The sequence below is a fragment of the Salvelinus namaycush genome, chromosome 2 (assembly GCF_016432855.1).
Source record: "Salvelinus namaycush isolate Seneca chromosome 2, SaNama_1.0, whole genome shotgun sequence".
Classification (NCBI taxonomy): domain Eukaryota; kingdom Metazoa; phylum Chordata; class Actinopteri; order Salmoniformes; family Salmonidae; genus Salvelinus; species Salvelinus namaycush.
This window is the reverse complement of record NC_052308.1, coordinates 68,398,826-68,415,052: the sequence shown is the minus strand read 5'-3', so window position 1 is coordinate 68,415,052 and position 16,227 is coordinate 68,398,826. Positions and strand designations below refer to the sequence as shown.

Genomic DNA, 16,227 nt, shown 5'->3' with positions numbered 1-16,227 from the left:
ACATTTCACATCTCAGCTGTGAAGTGAATCCAACTCCCGACGATTGGGCCAACGTTACATCAACGTTATATCTTTGACCTCGTGATTTCAGCAATTGCTGGAAGATTCTGAATGATTTTTGTTGTTTTTCAAAGCCTGTTTATGTGATTTCCAAACGTAAGTGGATTGCAGATGCTGAGCACTACAGCATAACATAAAAGCATAATGATGAAAGACATCAAGTCCTAATGAAGCATTTCAAATCATCAAATAAGAAAACAACCTGGTGTATTCCTTCCCTCCCTCCCTGGTGGAATGGATGCTTGTCCTTGATGCTTGATGCCTTTTAAAAAACAAACAAGGTGGATGCCATGGGAGGGTTACCAATTTGGGTAAGGGGGTTGGAAAACTCTATGAGTTTGTCCGAAACATTTCTTAAATGTTTGAAGTAGGGGGTGAGATTGATTACAATCTCGCGAGGCTAGGTTGAACTAGACCCTGCAAGTTGTAAACTGAGCGTTTAAGAAGTTCTTTGCATTTCACACAGATGGAACTTGTGTCAAGTGGCATTTGTTTCACCACATTAATGACAGACACCAGCACACAGGGGGATCTTTAAAAGGCAGCTACACGTTGAAAATGGTTTGAACTTTGAATCTCAACATGAGGTGGAGACAATAAAATAACTTCCCGGACAATCACTGGTACGGCTGATTAGCTGTCCTAAGTAAAGTATCTTCGAAAGTGAACTTAAGTAGGACCATCCTGTTACTCTGCTCAAACCATCGTATTACGCTACTGTCATCACCCCATTGCGGAACCATCGATACGGTTGGCTAGCCTATCTTCAAAGAAGCATCTCCAAGAGCAAATGGAAGGAAAATCAACTCTGTAGTTCTGTTCGGGACTACACGACAAGTCACCGGATACCTGACAACTACGAAGAAAGACAACAGTAGAAGAATTGTTGGAACCATTTCGGACAATCAGAGCCTTACATGCGTGCCGCAAAAAGGCCCAAGCACTTTTCCAAGGCTGCCCCATTCACCGAGAGATCCCTGGCGAACCCAGGCATTTCATGTAAATACATTCATGATTTCTTGCTCAAAGCTGGCGGCGGTTTGTGTGCAAAGTATATGGTTATTGTAGGCGAGTGTAGTTTCTGAATGTGGCAGTGTTATCCATGTTGTCATTCCGCTAGGGATCTGTTTTTAGCGTATTACGTCTCCAGTCAATATCAGTGTAGTATGCGTGTTTATCCTGTGTTCCCATTTAATTAGCTAGAAAATAAATAATTAAACCAATTTGTGTCATTCTGAATCATAAGTTAAGCTCGGGTGTTTGCAGATGCAAGAAGGTTACGACTGTTCAGAATGCAGTGAAGGCTCCTCAGAGGAGGAAGGGGAGGACCATCCTCCTCAGTGAAATTTCATAAAAAATAAAAACATTAGAAACATTAAAAAAGTTATCCTTTTTAGATAAAACTATACTAAATATATTCATATGTCACCAAATAATTAATTCAAATACACTGTTTTGCAATCAAGGTCTACATTAACTTCAAAAGCCCTGTCTGGGGTAGCGCCATGGTGTAACCGGAGGACAGCTGGCTTCCGTCCTCTTCTGGCTGCATTGACTTCGATACAAAACCTAGGAGGCTCGTAGGCCTTACCCCCTTCCATAGATATAAATGGTAATTATGACCACTTCCTGAGAACGTCCTCCAACCAATCAAAGCTTTTGCAGTATGAACTGACATGTTGTCCAACCAATCATAGAATTAGGATCAGAGAATGAACCTAGTGTGTTGTATTGGGATTGTGCCGCAGAGCATTATGGGGGTTATATGTGTTGAGAAGCTTGGTGAAATTGTTGGATAGAGATTAAGAGTGATAGTTGAGTAGTTTTTGGATATTATTCAATTCAAATTAGTTTTTTACAAGTACAGGAGATGGAAGAGGGATATTATAAATCGTTTTCTTGGTTTTATTAATGCAATTTATTTAGTGCAGTTTTCTCCGTCAGAATGGTAGAATGACAAACGCTGCCAAAAATGTTGTGGACTTTTTAATAAGAACCCCTTTCATTCTCTGGGGTACACGGAAAAGGTGCAAATTAAAAGCGAGGGTCGACATCTGCCTGAGATCAGTTTCATGAAGAATGATGAAAAGGTGAGGGCATTCATTACCAACTGGTGTCAAAAGTATAGCTGATTAACAGGAAGCCTTTCATCAAGCCGCCTGTATTGCTGGCCTTGCCTGCTTTTTGGAAAGTCTGAGCCTTGGTCGAAAGGTGGGTACAGTGACCTGAAGAACATCGATTGTTAAGCTAAACGGCAAAAGAAAAAAGCAGGGAGCATATAAATGCCCACATCAAATTCAAGCTTCTGGGAAAAAGCTGCATCAATAGAGGACAGGACGAGAGGGAAAGTTCCGCGAACAAGGGCAACTACAAGGAGCTTGCAGAGGTAATTGCACGTAAACGATGCTTTACTTGCTAAACATATCAAACGTTCGACTGTCTTTTCTAGGATGTTGAAAACAATTCTGTATTTGATAGCTTCCGTCGCATCATTCATTAACATTTTGATGAAAAGAGAGGTTGACGCAGCGCATTTTTTCGCGTGCTCTCAAATAGGCTTTCCACATTCTTCCGTTATTTATTTAGCAAAGATGATGACACATAATCACTCCGGTGCAGCCTAGGCTACACTGAAACATTAGAAATCTGACATGCTGTATGGGATGAAAACAAGATATTTTTTCAGTCTGATCAACTGTAAGCTACTAATAAGAGCAGCTGCAGGACGTTACATCCTATGAGCCCTGTCCATCTGATCAGGGCAAACTAATTGGTAACATTATGTATTTATAGTCCATTTGTGTGTCAGGAGAAAATGTGAACGTGATCAAATTTAGTTTATATTCAAATTTGGGCTGGCTAGGCTGCCTATACATTTTTTATCCAAAATTATTAACTGGAATTAATCAGTCATCATAATAGTGATGACAGATGTGAGTAAATTATGTGAGTTTTATAAGGCCTATAGTTGCATAGGCCTGCATGATGAAAACATGCATGAAGCAAGCTCAGCCCCATGAGTTCTATTGTCTATCAGTTGTTGTCTATGTGTCTGTATAGAGGAAATCCCCCTCCTAATTTAGTCGAAATATAATTAATATGATCAAATGTGTAACCTTTATTTAACTAGGCAAGTCAGTTAAGAACAAATTCTGATTTACAATGACGGCCTACCCCAACTAAACCCGGACGATGCTGGGGCAATTGTACACCGCCCTGTGGGACTCCCAATCACAGCCGGATGTGATACAGCCTGGAATCAAACCAGGGACTGTAGTGACACCTCTTGCACTGAGATGCGGCGCCTTAGACCGCTGCACCATTCAGGAGCCCATATGAGGTAGCTGCAGTTTGACGGGTTTCAACCCCTTAGGGCCAGAAGTTTTTTCCAGGAGTTTTTTAAAACAATGTGACTTGATTAGGAAAACTGGTCCCATCATAGCCCATGTAAAATCTTTTCACAACTGATTAATCACTGTCATACCTTATAGGTTCCTGAGCTTTTCTAGTTAGGACCCCAACGCTCTGGGACCTATGGTGTCACCAGTCTGCTTGCAGTTGTCAGTTATCGTCAGGTATGTGGATGATCAGGGCTTTATTCAGGTACATTTCTTGGGCTACTTTGGGCGAGATCACAGGCTGTGTTTGACTTTATGAATTTTGAGATGTCTGAGTTTAACTTCATAGAGAAACTGGTGGTCCAAACGTACAATGGCGCAGCTGTAATGGAATGTATCTGCTATTTGTATTGACAGATAAGTCCCCTCCTGTTCCCTGATTTAAGAGGTGCTGACCACTCCACTCCAAAACCATTGTCAACTCTCGCCTGACATGAACTGAAGCCACATCGCATCTGCCCGCTCATCCACTGGCACATTGAATGTTTCTTCTCCAAGCACTGTGAATACCCCTATCAATTTTCATTCATTACTGTATGTAGAGTCAATCACATACACAAAAACAATCACATTATTACTCATCAATGCTTGGACTAACTCATTTTTAGCTCTTTTGTCTAACTGTGTAGTGTGTTCTGTTATTGTTTTTTGTCTTCCTAGTCAAATCCTGTCCTGCACTGGTCAAGACTGAACACCTCAACTCATGCCTCATACCCTCATTCAATCACTGCTGTGATCCCTTTCCAACGCTGTGTAAGTAGCCCTCTCATTTCCATTCGCCATAATATTGTACTATAAATGTCTTCATTAAATGCTTTAGGTTAAATTAAATAATCTTTGATGATTTTTGAAACACACTTTGTCGTCTCCGTAAGTTCCGTGCCTATACCGTGGGTCTCCCATCCTCCTCAAATTTTCAAGTCACCAGCCTCCACTGTCAGACTGGTGATATGATACGAGGTTATGATTAATAAGATGACTGTTTATAGATGTGATAGGTAAAGACCTTTTAGAGTTTAATTCAGGAGATGGTCAACTATGTGAAAGGTGTCTTTCCGTTACTTTGCTGCTTAAAGTCAGTAATGTTATCTAGTCATCCCTGTTACTAGTCTAAGAGCTCTCCCTTTGTGTATAGGTGTGAGTGGATATTTTAAGCACTTTTTTACCAAGGAGAATCATCCAGCGATCATGTACTGTAGCACACCTGGATCGTATTGTTTTTTCACACGTAATTTTCGTTCACCACTTGTGGACTTGTTTACGTGCTGTTGTGCGGTTTGTTGCTAACGTTACTTTGCTACCTGCCAACTTTACGTTTTTTACTTTTTAATTACTGTTTTATATTTCAATTTCTTCCCTCACTCAACTTTTTTCATTCAACTTTTTCACCCCGGACGCTTTATCTGGACATGGTTCTACAGGACCACCACCAGCCGAAGCTAGTAAGTAGTAACATCAACATTATGCCTAATTATTTTATTTATTTAACGAGGCAAGTCAGTTAAGATCAAATTCTTATTTACAATGACAGCCTAGGAACAGTGGGTTAACTGCCTTGTTCAGGGGCAGAACGACAGATTTTTACCTTGTCAGCTCGGTTATTCGATATAGCAACCTTTCGGTTACTGGCCCAACGCTCTAACCACTAGGACACCTGTCATCACTGAACTCATAATATACAGGAGAACGATCACCTTATGGTGAGGATAGCCGTGCTGCAAGCCCAGCTTCAGACGCAATCGTTAGGCAAGGGTAATTTAAGTGTAGGAAAGGATGAAACAGCGTCTGTGCCACCAACAAGCACAGATAGTAATATAAATCCCCTTGCACAGTCCCCGCAGCTGGACAATTGTCTCATGGCTTCTGGAAGGAAATCCTGTAGGAATACTCAACCGGTGTCGCTCACTCAGCCGACAGAAACTTTCTCCCCTTTAAGTAACGAGTCGGAGTCAGAGGCTGAGCCTTCTCTGGTCTCTCCTCCACCCATTACGGGGTCTGAGACGGCGAGGCCTCCCACCATTAGCTCTGACAAATTGAAAACCCTAGTCATTGGCGACTCCATTACCCGCAGTATTAGACTTAAAAAGAATCATCCAGCGATCATACACTGTTTACCAGGGGGCAGGGCTACCGAGGTTAAGGCTAATCTGAAGATGGTGCTGGCTAAGGCTATAACTGGCGAGTGTAGAAAGCATAGGAATATTGTTATTCACTTCGGCACCAACGATGTTAGGATGAAACAGTCAGAGGTCAACAAGCGCAAACTAGCTTCAGCGTGTAAATCAGCTAGAAAGATGTGTCGGCATCGAGTAACTGTCTCTGGCCCCCTCCCAGTTAGGGGGAGTGATGAGCTCTACAGCAGAGTCTCACAACTCAATTGCTGGTTGAAAACTGTATTCTGCCACTCCCAAAAGATAGAATTTGTAGATAATTGGCCCTCTTTCTGGGACTCACAAACAGGACCAAGCCTGGCCTGCTGAGGAGTGACGGACCATCCAAGCTGGAGGTGTGCTCTCATCTTATCTATGAACATAGACAGGTCTCTAACTCCTCTAGCTCCACAATGAGATAGGGTGCAGGCCAGGCAGCAGGCTGTTAGCCAGCCTGCCAGCTTAGTGGAGTCTGCTACTAGCGTGTAGTCAGCTCAGCTTTCCCCATTGAGACCGTGCCTGTGCCTCGATCTAGGTTGGGCAAAACTTAACATGGCATGTTCGCCTTAGCAATCTCACTGGAATAAAGACATCCTCCATTCCTGTCATTATTGAAATAGATTGTGATATCTCACATCTCAAAATAGGACTACTTAATGTTAGATCCCTCACTTCCAAGGCAGTTATAGTCAATGAACTAATCACTGATCATAATCTTGATGTGATTGGCCTGACTGAAACATGGCTTAAGCCTGATGACTGAAACATGGCTTAAGCCTGATGACTGAAACATGGCTTAAGCCTGATGACTGAAACATGGCTTAAGCCTGATGAATTTACTGTGTTAAATGAGGCATCTCCTCCTGGTTACACTAGTAACCATATCCCCCGCGCATCCCGCAAAGGCAGAGGTGTTGCTAACATTTCCTATAGCAAATGTCAATTTACAACAAAAAAATGACTGCGTTTTCGTCTTTTGAACTTCTAGTCATGAAATCTATGCAGCCTACTCAATTACTTGTTATAGCTACTGTTTAGAGGCCTCCTAGGCCGTATACAGCGTTCCTCACTGAGTTCCCTGAATTCCTATCGGACCTTGTAGTCATGGCAGATAATATTCACATTTTTGGTGACTTTAATATTCACATGGAAAAGTCTACAGACCCGCTCCAAAAGGCTTTCGGAGCCATCATCGACTCAGTGGGTTTTGTCCAACTTGTCTCCAGACCTATTCACTGCCACAGTCATACTCTGGATCTATTTTTGTGCCGTGGAATAAATATTGTGGATCTTAACCTGTTTGGGCTGCAGGGGCAGTATTGAGTAGCCGGATAAAAGGTGCCCATTTCAAACGGCCTCGTACTCAATTCTTAATCGTACAATATGCATATTATTATTACTATTGGATAGAAAACACTCTCTAGTTTCTAAAACCGTTTGAATTATATCTGTGAGTAAAACAGAACTCATTTGGCACAAACTTCCTGACCAGGAAGTGGAAAATCTGAAATCGATGCTCTGTTCTAGGGCCTGCCTATAAATGTCCTTGATATATATCAGTATACATGCACTTCATACGTCTTCCACTAGATGTCGACAGGCAGTGAGAGAAGAAATGGAGTGTATAACTTGATCTGGGGTCGAATAAATGCTCTTTGTATGACGTGTCACCAGTTTCCTGTTTTCTGGAGAGCGCGTGAAGGGACCTGGTTTTGCCTTCTGTACAGCTGTCGTTATAGACGACTAATATCTCCGGCTTTGATTTTATTTGATACATGTAACAATATCATCGTAAAGTATGTTTTTTCAATATAGTTTTATTTGATTATTGAAATTTTTTCGGGAAGTTAGGCGTGTTGCTTTGTCTGCGTATGTTCAGGAAGGAGAGCTTCGCGCCACTTTGCTAGCTTTCCGTGCTAATTGACTGGAGAAGAGGACATTCTAAATCCAAACAACGATTGTTCTGGACAAAGGACCCCTTGTACATCATTCTGATGGAAGATCGTCAAAAGTAGGACCCATTTTATGATGTTATTTCATATATCTGTCGAACATGTTGTACTAGTAGTTTGCGGCCAGGTTTTGGGCACGCTCTCGCCATAACGTAAACTGCATATCGTAATGAAGTTATTTTTAGAATTCTAACACGGCGATTGCATTAAGAACTAGTGTATCTATCATTTCCTATACAACATGTATTTTTTAGTTATGTTTATGAATAGTTATTTGGTCAGAATATGTGAGTGTCAGAAAAATATCCGGACGTTGTGGGAAAAAGATGCTACGTTAGCACAATGTATAACCACTGATTTCAGCTCTAAATATGCACATTTTCGAACAAAACATAAGTGTATGTATAACCTGATGTTATAGGACTGTCATCTGATGAAGCTTATCAAGGTTAGTCAAAAATTATATATCTTTTGCTGGTTTGTTACGATCGCTAACTTTTGCTGCTGGGGAATGGCTTGTGTTTCTGGCTATTGTGGTAAGCTAATATAATGCTATATTGTGTTTTCGCTGTAAAACACTTAAGAAATCGGAAATATTGGCTGGAATCACAAGATGCCTGTCTTTCATTTGCTGTACACCATGTATTTTTCAGAAATGTTTTATGATGAGTATTTAGGTATTTGACGTTGGTGTCTGTAATTACTCTGGCTGCTTCGGTGCCATTTCTGACGGTAGCATTACGGTAGCATAACATTACGACATCCAGCTTCGGTATAGCTGAGTACCCCAAAGTTGGGCGCCCACGACTAATTCACATGCACGACAGATATATGAATTAGCATCATAAAATGTTTCTTACTTTTGGTGATCTTTCATCAGAATGTTGTAGAAGGTGTCCTTTGTCAAGAACAGTCGTTGTTTGGATTCAGAACGTTCATTTTCCCTCTCGATTTAGCACGCGCACTTGCCAAGTGGCACAAAGCTCTCCAAGTCAACAAACGGAAGAGAACGGAACACGGCAAAACTCCCGAAAAATTTTCAATAATCTGATGAAACTATATTGAAAAAACATACTTTACGATGATATGGTCACATGTATCAAATAAAATCATAGCCGGAGATATTAGTCGTCCATAACGACAGCTAAACAGAAGGCAAATCCATGTCCCCTTTCGCGCGCTCCAGAAAACAGAAAATGGACGGTCACGTCATACAAAGAGCTTTTATTCCACCTCAGACCAAGATAAACACGAAATTTCTTCTCTCACCGCCTCTTGACATCCAGGGGAAGGTGTATGAAGTGCACGTAGACTCTTATGTATCATGCCCATGTATAGGCAGGAAGTAGAACAGAGCATCGATTTCAGTCTTTCCACTTCCTGGTCAGGAAATGTGCTGCAGAATGAGTTCTGTTTCACTCAGAGAAATAATTCAAACGGTTTTAGAAACTAGATAGTGTTTTCTATCCAATAGTAATAATAATATGCATATTGTACGAGCAAGAATTGAGTACGAGGCCGTTTGAAATGGGCACCTTTTATCTGGCTACTCAACACGCCCCCTGCAGCCCAAACAGGTTAATGTTTTTCCTCATAATCCTGGACTATCAGACCACCATTTTATTATGTTTGCAATCGCAACAAATAATCTGCTCAAACCACAACCAAGGATCATCAAAAGCTGTGCTATAAATTCTCTGACAACCCAAAGATTCCTCGATGCCCTTCCAGACTCCCTCCACCTACCCAAAGACGTCAGAGTACAAAAATCGGTAAACCACCTAACATGTAACCTAGCATAATACCCTAGATGCAGTCGCACCCCTAAAAACAAAAAAACATTTGTCATAAGAAACTAGCTCCCTGGTATACAGAAAATACCAGAGCCCTGAAGCAAGCTTCCAGAAAATTGTAACGGAAATGGCGCTACACCAAACTGGAAGTCTTCCGATGAGCTTGGAAAGACAGTACCGTGTAGTATCGAAGAGCTCTCACTGCTGCTCGATCATCCTATTTTTCAAACTTAATTGAGGAGAATAAGAACAATCCCCCCCAGAACATGTGATACTTTCGCAAAGCTAACTAAAAAGCAGCATTCCCCAAGAGAGGATGGCTTTCACTTCAGCAGTAATAAATTCATGAACTTCTTTGACGAAAAGATCATGATCATTAGAAAGCAAATTACGGATTCCTCTTTAAATCTGCATATTTCTCCATATCTCAGTTGTCCTGAGTCTGCACAAACTGCCAGGATCTAGGATCATGAGAGAAATTCAGGTTTTTTAATACTATATCTCTTGACACATTGATGAAAATAGTCATGGCCTCTAAACCTTCAAGCTGCATTCTGGACCCTATTCCAACTAAACTACTGAAAGAGCTGCTTCCTGTGCTTGGCCCTCCTATGTTGAACATAATAAACGGCTCCCTATCCACCAGATGTGTACCACACTCACTAAAAGTGGCAGTAATAAAGCCTCTCTTGAAAAAGCCAAAACTTGACCCAGATAATATAAAAAACTATCGGCCTATATCGAATCTCCCATTCCCCTCAAACATTTTTGAAAAAGCTGTTGCTTTACCATCGATCACCACATTCTTTTGGAGAGAATGGAAACCCAAATTGACCTACACAGACAAGTTCTGGCCTGCTTTAGATCTTATCTGTCGGAAAGATATCAGTTTGTCTCAGTGGATGGTTTGTCCTTCAATGTTCCTCAAGGTTCCATCTTAGGACCACTATTGTATTCACTATATATTTTACCTCTTGGCGATGTCATTTGGAAACATAATGTTAACTTTCACTGCTGTACATTTCGATGAAACATGGTGAAGCCCCAAAATTGGCAACATTGGAAGCCTGTGTTTCAGACATAAGGAAGTGGATGGCGGCACTTTTTTTTACCTTTCAACTCAGACAAAACAGAGATGTTAGTTTTCGGTCCCAAGAAACAAAGAGATAATCTGTTGGATCTGACAATTAATATTGATGGTTGTACAGTCGTCTCAAATAAAACTGTGAAGGACTTCGGCGTTACTCTGGACCCTGATCTCTCTTTTGACGAACATATCAAGACTGTTTCAAGGACAGCTTTTTTCCATCTACGTAACATTGCAAAAATCACAAACTTTCTGTCCAAAAATGATGCAGAAAAATAGATTAGACTACTGCAATACTCTTCTTTCTGTCTACCAGGATATAGCACTAAATAAACTTCCGTTAGTGCTAAACCTGGCTGCAAGAATCTTGACTAGAACCCAAACATTTGATCATATTACTCCAGTGCTAGCTTCTCTACACTGGCTTCCTGTTAAGGCTAGGGCTGATTTCAAGGTTTTACAGCTACCCTACAAAGCATTACATGGGCTTGCTCTTACCTATCTTTCCGATTTGGTCCTGCCGTACATACCTACACGTACACTACGGTCACAAGACGCAGGCCTCCTTATTGTCCCTGGATTTTCTAAGCAAACAGCTGGAGGCAGGGCATTCTCCTGTAGAGTTCAATTTTAATGGAATGGTCTGGCTATCCAAGTGAGAGATGCAGACTCGGTCTTGACCTTTAAGTCTTTATTGAAGACTCATCTCTTCAGTAGGACCTATGATTGAGTGTAGTCTGGCCCAAGGGTGTAAAGGTGAACGGAAAGGCACTGGAGCAACAAACCGCCTTTGCTGTCTCTGCCTGGCCGGTTCCCCTCTCTCTGCTGGGATTTTCTGCCTCTAACCCTATTACGGGGGCTGAGTCACTGGCTTACTAGTGCTCTTCCATGCCATCCCTAGGAGGGGTGCGTCACTTGAGTGGGTTGAGTCACTGACGTGATCTTCCTGTCCGGGTTGGCGCCCCCCTCGGTTTCATGCCGTGGGGGAGATCTTCTTGGGCTATAGTCGGCCTTGTCTCAGGGTAGAAAGTTGGTGGTTTGAAGATATCCCTCTTGTGGTGTGGGGGCTGTGCTTTGGAAAATTGGATGGGTTTATATCCTGCCTGGTTGGTCTTGTACAGTGGGTATTGTCAGTAGGGGCCACAGTGTCTCCCGACCCCTCCTGTCTCAGCCTCCATTAATTATGCTGCAGTAGTTTGTGTCGAGGGGCAAGGGTCAGTCCTGTGTGAATTTAAGTATGCTCCCTCTAATTCTCTCTCTCTCTCTCATAGGACCTGAGCCCTAGGACCATGCCTCAGGACTACCTGGCTTGATGACTCATTGCTGTCACCAGTCCACCTGGTTGTGCTGCTGCTCCAGTTTCAACTGTTCTGCCTGCGGCTATGGAACCCTGACCTGTTTACCGGACATGCTACCTTGTCACGGACCTGCTGTTTTCAACTCTCTCTCTTCCGCACCTGCTATCTCTAACTCTGAATGATCGGCTATGAAAAGCCAACTGACATTTACTCCTGAGGTGCTGACCTGTTGCACCCTCTAGAACAACTGTGATTATTATTTGACCCTGCTAGTCATCTATGAACGTCTGAACATCTTGGCCATGTACTGTTATAATCTCCACCCGGCACAGCCAGAAGAGGACTGGCCACCCCTAGGAGCCTGGTTTCTTCCTAGGTTCCTGCCTTTGTAGGGAGTTTTTCCTAGCCACCGTGCTTCTACATCTGCATTGCTTGCTGTTTGGGGTTTTAGGCTGGGTTTCTGTAATGCACTTTGTGACATCGACTGATGTAAAACGGGCTTTTATAAATACATGATTGATCATGGGTTCTGGTATCAAAGGCCGAAGTAAGCAGCCATATTCTTCAGATTCAAACTGGCAGTGCATAATGCCAGATACCAGGGAATGCATTACATGTTTTAAAGAAGGATAGGAAAAGAGCTATAGTCCACGGTCTCACAGATCCATTTTCAGGGTTTCTGTGGAAGTGCCTGAACAGCAATAGCCTGAATTACCGACCGCCTGGCTTAGAAGAACTACATTCATGATTAAGGATAAAATGAAAGTGTGTTCTGTTCCATACTGTTTGTTTAGTCGCTACAGTTATTGTAGGGCACTCCACTGTTTACAATCATATGAATAGCTATAAGAACAAATCTATCTTTACTCAAACATTTCCAGGCTCTATCAGAATCTCTGGAATAGATACGCCACAAACCATTTCATTTTCAATTTCTCTATCAAGTCTCTCTTAGCTAGACAAGTTGAGTTATTTCCAGGACGGCATCTGTCAAATCCAATAAAAAATAATGAGTCCCTCTCACCGCCACTACCTCGACACACAATCCTCCAATGAGAAGTATTTAATAGTTTAGTATAAGCTTTAGTCTAAAGTGCACGAATACCACCTCTTGTATCCTCCAAGTCCAGAGTTCTCCATGCAACAGCAGGGACAGCTGCCCTCGTTCACAGCTCACTTGCTTCTGCTTGTCATCTGCGAATGAATAATAACTCCGCCGAGAACATTTTTTTTCCTTTTACATTTATGTGCCATCGATATATCCCTTGTCTGGTATTTCTGTCAACAGCCTCGTGAAAGGAACACAGTAACTTGCGGAGTCACACAGTTGGGCACATCTGAGGACATTTGAGAGTTTATTGACCACTAACAATTTAGTGAAGTCACTATTGATTTTATTTAAGGTGCTGTTTCAACTTTGTAAAATATCGTTCTCAAATTAAACTGCCTCGTACTCAATTCTTGCTCGTACAATATGCATATTATTATTACTATTGGATAGAAAACACTCTCTAGTTTCTAAAACCGTTTGAATTATTTCTCTGAGTGAAACAGAACTCATTCTGTAGCACATTTCCTGTCAGGGAGTGAGATTTCAGAAATCGAGGTCCCTGTTCTGAGGTCAGTTTATAAGTCCCCATGTAAGCCATCGGGCTACATGCACTGCATACGTCTTCCTCTAGATGTCAGTAAGCGGGGAGAATTTGAATGGAGTGGATTGCGCAATCTGGGACCTTATATAAGACCGTGGAACGGAAGTACCGTCCTTTTCAACGGTGCGCCTGGCGCAAGAAGACATCACAATGGCGTCCTGCAAACGCTTTCGTTTTAGTAGTTCTATATCTCCGGTCATGTTTTTATTCGTTATAAGTGTTAAAGACATCATAAGGTAGTTAATTTAAACCGACTTATAGCAGTTTATAGCAGTTTATTGCGATTTTCTGGGATTTCTTTGTCATGCGCTTTCACGAGTTGGACACCTCTCCAGTTGGTGGCTAACATTAGCGGCTATTTTGACCGGACAAGAGGACATCTTTCAACCCAAAGACGATTGTTCTGGAGAAAGGACACCTTGCCCAAGATTCTGATGGAAGCTCAGCTAATAGTAAGCAGTCTTTATGCTGTTAATTCGTACTTATGTTGACAAATGTAAAATAGTAATTCCGCCATGAATTATGGGGCGGTCTCGCTTTAGCGCACGCTGTATTGCGCAGTAACGTTAATTTTAAAAATCTAACACAGCGATTGCATTAAGAACTAATTTATCTTTCATTTGCTGTCCAACTTGTATTTTTTAGTCAAGTTTATGAATAGTTTTCGATTTGAATAGGTGCCTTTCCCAAGATTTCTCCTGACATTTTCTTTGCAGCTTGGCTACTTTTCTCATTGTATAACCACAATTTGTGCCGCTAAATATGCACATTTTCGAACAAACTCTATATGCATTGTGTAATATGATGTTATAGGACTGTCATCTGAAGAATTCTGAGAAGGTTAGTGAAAAAATTAATATCTTTTGGTGGTTTATACGTTATCGCTATGTTTGGCTTGAATCAATGCTGTTGTGATGTTTGCTATTGTGGTAAGCTAATATAACGCTATATTGTGTTTTCGCTGTAAAACACTTAGAAAATCTGAAATATTGTCTGGATTCACAAGATCTGTGTCTTTCAATTGCCGTACGCTGTGTATTTTTAAGAAATGTTTTATGATGAGTAATTAGGTAATACACGTTGCTCTCTGTAGTTATTCTAGTCGCTTTGGTGAGAGTTGTGATGGTGGCTGCAATGGTAAACTATGATTTATACCTGAAATATGCACATTTTTCTAACAAAACATATGCTATACAATAAATATGTTATCAGACTGTCATCTGATGAAGTTGTTTCTTGGTTGGTTGTTTCTTGGTTCTTGGTTGTTGTTGTGTTACAGCCTGAATTTAAAATTGATTGAACACCCCATAATGTCAAAATGGAATTATGTTTTTCCATTTCTATTTTTTATTAATTACTAATGAAAAGCTGAAATGTCTTGAGTCACTAAGTATTCAACCCTGTCACACCCTGATCTGTTTCACCTGTCTTTGTGCTTGTCTCCACCCCCCGCCAGGTGTCTCCCATTTTTCCCCATTATCTCCTGTCTATTTATACCTGTGTTTTCTGTTTGTCTGTTGAAGATTGTCTTATCCCATAAAGTTGTGCCAGTGTTTTTCTCCATGTTTTTTTCCTCCCTCTGGTTTTTGTTCTAGTCTCCCCAGTTACAACCTGTTTTCCCTGTCCTGAGCCTGGCTGCTGTCTACAATTATTACCAGGATTATGAACTCCTGCCTGTCCATGACCTGCCTTTGGCCTGCCCCATTATATTCAATACATCTCTGAGATGTACATCTCTGCCACGTGTTTGCATCTGGGTCTCATCCTGAGTCATGATACAACCTCTTTGTTATGGCAAGTTCAGGAGTAAAACATTGCTTAACAAGTCACATAAGTTGCATGGAATAATAGTGTTTAATGTTATTTTTTAATGACTACCTCATCTCTGTACCCCACATATACAATTATATGTATGGTCCCTCATTCGAGCAGTGAATGTGTAATGTGTATGGGAAGCAAGTACAGGGATTGAATTTAATAATAGAACATGGAACAAAACAAGAAACACAAGTAGCGTACAGACATGAAACAGGAACAGAAATAATGAAAAACCAAAGCAAGTGACAGATATAGGGGAGGTAATCAGGAAGGTGATGAATCCAGGTGAGTCTCATGAAGCGCAGGTGCGCGTAATGATGGTGGCAGGTGTGCGTAATGATGAGTAAACTGGCAACAATGTGCGCCAGAGAGGAGGAGCCGGAGTAGACGTGACAGTACCCCCTCCCTGGCGCGCGGCTCCAGCTGCAGGTTGCAGACGAGAGACGGTCTGGAGGACCAGAACAGGCCTTTCGCTTCTGCTGAGGCATGGGAACCTGTAGACCCGACTGAGGTGCGGGAACTTGACGAGCCGGCTGAAGCGCGGGAATCTGACGAGCCGGCTGAGGAGCGGGAACCTGACGAGCCGGCTGAGGAACGGGAACCTGACGACCCGGCTGAAGCATGGGAGACTGACACGCCGGCTGAGACATCCCGGGTTGCTTCGGCCACGGCGGGGGAACCTGTCGAGCCAGCCCCGGCATGGGGAGCCGGCTGAGGCATCCCCGGTTGCTTTGGCAATGGAAGCCTGATGAGCCAGCCGAGGCTTGAGCACCTGCCGAGACAGCTGAGGCATCCCCAAGCGCAAGAGAGGATGAGCGGGAGTAGACACATATTCAACCACAAAGACTGGGGAGGTTTTCAAAAGCATCAGCAAAGAAGGGCACCTATTGGTAGATGGGTAAAAATAGAAAGCAGACACTGAATATCCCTTTGAGCATGGTGAAGTTATTAATTACACTTTGGATGGTCTATCAATACACCCAGCCACTACAAAGATACAGGCGTCCTTCCTAACTCAG

At 42.2% G+C, this 16,227-nt stretch overlaps 1 pseudogene; it reads left to right on the top strand.

Moving 5' to 3' along the window:
- The window catches only part of LOC120023107, a 212,886-nt pseudogene extending 196,963 nt beyond the window's left edge, over positions 1 to 15,923 (top strand).
- Positions 15,924 to 16,227: the final 304 nt, after the last annotated feature.